Raw genomic sequence first — 5,104 nt, forward strand, 5'->3', positions numbered from 1 at the left:
GTTAGGAAATGACTTATTTCTGCTCTGGAATAAAGTTGCAGATGGTTCAAACTGATTTTGGTTTTGAGTCTTTGGAGGAGCAGCGGGGCCAGAGAGAGGCCCTGTGTGTTGGAAGTGGGGGGTGGGGAGCTTACCCCGAGCGCTTAAACAGAGCCTCTTGCCCAAGGCACACACATGTCGTGGAACCATGGGAGTGGGGGTGGGTGGGAGGTGGGCAGGGGGCCAGGAAGCAGGCCCTGCCGAGCCTGGCCTCCATGCCAACAGGCCTCTGTCACCTTTGATCTCTAGACTTCTGGAGGGCTGGGAGGCCGGAGAATGGTGAGAGCAGCCGTGGCCCCCTCCCACACATCTCTGCAGAGCTTGTTGAAATAGATTCTTCAACCATCCACGTAGGGCCCTGAGGTTTACAAAGGCTTCTCACAAGTTTTGGCTTGTTGGAGGCTCAGTACCCTGAGTTTTTGTGAGCAGCCCCATTTTACAGAAGAGGAAAACTGAGGCTAGGCCCAGGGATAGGGCTTGCCCAAAGCCACACAGCAAGTTAGAAGCAGAGGCCAGAATTGAAAGCAGGGCCGGGAATCCCAATTAGATGCTTTTCTCACAGATGAGGAGACTAAGGCTCAGAAATGTGCAGTGACTTGCACACAGCAGGAGGGAACAGAGGCCTTGAGGGAAACTAGAGTCCTTATTTCAAACCCTGAGCCTTCTCCATGATCCCACGCTGCGGCCCCGCATGCTGGAGGTCGTTTACAGCGAAGCTTAGGAAGGTCTCATCCAGGGGCGCCTGGGTGGCTCAGTCGTTAAGCGGCTGCCTTCGGCTCAGGTCATGGTCCTGGGATCAAGCCCCTGCATCGGGCTCCCTGCTCAGCGGGGGGCCTGCTTCTCCCTCTCCCGCTCCCCCTGCTTGTGTTCCCTCTCTCGCTGGGTCTCTCTGTGTCAAATAAATAAAAAAACCTTAAAAAAACAAAAAAAAGGGAAGGTGTCATCCACAGGTGACCAGGGACATGGACCAGGTGAGCAGAGATGATCTGGGGCAGAGGAGGAAGGCTTCCTGGTGGAGGTGGCCCCTGAGCTGGGCCAAGTAGGGATTGTAGGGACAAGTGGGAATTAGCCAGTGAAGCAGTGGGAGAGGACAGTGCAGGCAGAGGAGACTGGGGGTGTGAAACCACGTGGTTGTGCAAGGAGGAACCACAAACACTTGGTTATTAGGGTGTGATGTGGGGGGCCGAAATGGTCTCCCCTCCCTCGTCAGGCAGGTCCAGGAGTGGGGATTTTAAGTTGAGGGCAGTGGGGAGCCACTGAAGGTTTTTAAGCAGGGTGAGGCGTGATGACTGTGCCCCAAACAGAAGGCACTGGTAGAGGCAGGCCCACAACCCCTGCTTCCCAAATCAGCCTGGAGCTGTGGGGCAGCAGAGTTGTGAGGATGCTCACCTTGCCTTGGGGTCTCAAGCCTGGCCCGCTCTGCCTGACCCCTTCGCACCACAGGAAAACAGCCTCCATGGGGAGCCAGGTCTGGGTCTGGCCCACTGAGCATCAGGGAGCCGTGAAGCATGGGGTGGGGCTGGGGTTGGGAAAGGAAAGGGAGCACGGGACCAGCTCGCCAGGCCTTCCTCCCGTTAGCGCTAGGCCGCCTGGGCGTGGTAGGCATGGTGGCTGAGTCAGGCTTTCCTGGGACCTGACCCTTGCTGGGCCTGCGGGGCTGGCCACCATGGCTCTGTTACTGGGCTCTGGCTACTGCCGTCACCACCAACAGAATGGTGGGTCCAGCAGGGAGCAGGGAGCAAGCCTGCAATCCCACAGCAGTCTGGGCACTCGAGGGCACCCGAGGCCAGGCCTGAGTCCCAATCCCAAAGCAACTCGGCCACTTGATGGCCCCACTGGTGAGCAGAGGTGGACACGGGGAAGTGGCTGAGCATGGGAGAGAGATGGCCTCATGGGCTCTCTCCCTCCAAGCCTTGATGGAAATGAAGCCCTCTGAGGGCACTGACCTCTGAGCTGCAGACTGGGGTCTGTGCTCAAATGCCAGTGGGCGGCTGTCTGGAGCCGCCAACGGACCCCATGATTGGCTAGAGGGGAAATTGTATTTTTTTTTTTAATTAAAATAAACCCAGCTCCCTCTAGAGGACCTAGAGGCAGTGACACCCCCAAAGCAATTAGCACATCCAGCCCCCAGATCTTGGCTCCTAAGCACCACTCTCTAATGAAAGAACCCAGGACTCCTTAGAGAAGTGGCTGATTCCAGGGCTGAGGCAGGGAAAGTACAGGATGAGTCTGGAGCATCCTGTAGGGATTGAGGGTAAGGAAATGCTCAAAACAAATAAATAGATAGGAGGGATGTCAGACCCAGGAGCCAACCTGAAAGAGATCCCCCATGGCCAAACCTGGAGCAGGTTGAACAAATGACACAGAACGAAATTGTAGCCCAATAAAAGACATATCCACAAGTCCAAATTGATAGAAATTGGGATGGAAGAAATAAATAAGTAAATAGAGGAGACTAGACAAATTTTCCTTAGAGAAGAGCTCCGCATAATTCATGCAGGTTCTCACCTCCAGCGGGCGGAGGTTAATTCCAGACCCAGGCTTTGAATGTGAACTCGACCTAGGGATACCCTTCCGAAGAGAGGAACTACAGAAAGGGTTAAAAAAAAAAAGAAGAAGAAACAAATTTTACAGTGGAGAAACCCAGCAAACACTACTGTGTACCGAAAACAGAGTCAGGGCAGAAGAGATATGTTGCTTGAATTCCAAATCGGGTATCAGCAAACACACGGGATTTACTGGGTGCCAGCCACTGATCTCAGTGCTTCGCTCATGTTTACTTGTTTAATAGTCACAGCAACTCTTTGAGGGGCATGCCACTGTTGGCCCATTTTACAGATTTGAATACCGAGGTACGGGGAGGTTAAGTAACTTGCCAGAGCCACCTGGCTCCTGTATGGCCAGGGCAGGCATCAAGTCCAGGCAGTCTTGGTCCCAAGCCACAGAGCCCCTAATAAAAGGCTTTTCTGGGGGCACCTACCTGGCTCAGTCAGTGGAGCCTGCGACTCTTGATCTCAGGGTCATGAGTTCAAGCCCCACGTTGGGTGTAGAGATTGCTTTAAAAGAATGCTTTTCCGTTTGTCACCCTCAACTGCCAAGACAGGACATTCTTGCTCTCTCTGCCATGTTGGGCACCTCCCTAGATATGATCTGAAAAGCACTGGTTCTGGGAAAACTGAGGTCGCGTAACCTGCCCAGGGTCCCCAAATACCTCAGGGCCCCACACCCCAGGCACTCAGACTGGGGCAGGGGGGAGGAGAGGATGGAGATGGGTTTGCTGCTCCCCCCTTGCCCTCAGTGGGCGCTGGGCGCTGGAGCCACAGAGATGTACCTGGCCCCTCTCTTCCCTTCTAGAGTTCTCAGGTGCGGGCAGGAGTGGCTTTACAGCAGGACCCAGGCTAAGAGGGGGAGGAGTTGCGTGTATAGCATCCAGAAGGGGACACCTGACCCAGCCTGAGAGGTTCAGGCGGGCTCCCTGGAGTAGGAAGGGCCATCCAAGCTGAAACACAGGTCAAGTGGGAGTCCACCAGGTGAGGTGGAGAGAAGTGGCCCTCAGAAGAGCCTGTCCCTGCCCTCCGTACTCCCGACCTCTGTGGGTAGGGCCTGAGTCTCCCCCATTGGACCAGGACAAGCCATGCGCTGGTTCCAACACCACCCTGGCCCCTGGCTCTCATGCCATGTGCAGCCCTATGATGCCAGCCCTTTTCGCATTCCCACCCCAAGCAGAACCTTTATCTCTGACCTCAGTTGTCATAGCTGGGAAGTGGGCTCTCAGCCCGCTGCCTTCCCCCGGCTCTGAGCTGCAGGGGCCTTGGCAGCCCTTTGATACACCCAACAAAGCCCTGAAGAAGGTGAAGGCAGCAATTAGGAGGGTGCTGGGTGGGGGTTGCCCTCTTTCTCAGCTGCTCCCAGTCTAGGTGGCGAGTTAAAACAGTATCACCGGGCACGGGGCTCAGATTTCCTAATTAATTAGCAAATCCTAGAGGAATGGGCAGGTTCTCCGCCCTCTTACCACCCCCCCACCTCCAGCTGTGGCCCAGGGCCCAGGCTAAGGCCTGCCGCACAGCAGATGCTACTAGAACAGAGGTTGAGGAAATGTGTGCTGGAGTTCTCAGCTCTGGCCCTCCGTGCCTTCACCCATACCGTGCTTGATGTCTGGATCTCTGGCTCCCCAGAGCCGTGTCTGGCACCTAATAGGCCCTCAATAAATATTTGCTCAATAAACAAGTGAATGAGGGGAAGAGGGGCCCCTAGGACCCAGTGGGGAGCCGTTTGGAGCCAGATTATTCAATATCCCCAAAACGAGATTGTGTTGGGGGGTGTTGGGGGTGGGGCGTGTGTGACACAGACAACACAGTTCCCGCTGGTCTGGCCGCTGGGACCACACAGGCAGTAAAGAAGGGATCAGCATTTCTGAACACCTACTATGTGCCGATCAGCATGCCAAGCTCGAGACCCATGTTCTCTTATTGAAGGATCATAATGACCCTGCAAAACATGGATTTATCCCCACTTTAGAGATGGAGAACACTGAGGCTAAACACCGTGATCCCTCAGCCAGGAGGCGACAGAGCAGAATTATGAGACAAGGGCCCTCTTGTCCCACCGCCTGCTGCTGAGGGACATTTGGGGGTCTTAGGGGTTCTTGGGAAGCAGGGTGGTAAGAGGAAGTCAGAGGCTCTATTGGGCACCTACTGATTTTGCTGGGGGACCCTGGGCACGTCCCTCAGTGTCTCTGGGTCTCGGTTTGTCCATTCGTAATGTGGAGGGCTGGAAGTCCGTCCCTGCTGGGATGAGGGTCTCCTGCCACCCCCATCCTGCCCCGGCCCTCTTCCCAGGCAGTCCCCAGCAGCAGGCCCCACTCCAGCCCCTCGGGGTCTGGCTTCCCAATCCAAACCTTGTCAGCCAGTGTCTGTCGGCAGAACCAGACTCCGGTTTCTGGGAAGCTGCGGCCGCATCCTGCCCTGCCAGGGGGGTGGGGGCCCCCTCTCTCCCCCTGAGCCTGGGCCCCATTTCAGCAGCCTCATCACATTCCCCCGTGGCCTCCACAGCCCGGATGGATGGA

This window comes from Eumetopias jubatus, unplaced genomic scaffold (assembly GCF_037043125.1).
Source record: "Eumetopias jubatus isolate StellerSeaLion01/CBP00866 unplaced genomic scaffold, mEumJub1_p1.0 scaffold_4, whole genome shotgun sequence".
Lineage (NCBI taxonomy): Eukaryota > Metazoa > Chordata > Mammalia > Carnivora > Otariidae > Eumetopias > Eumetopias jubatus.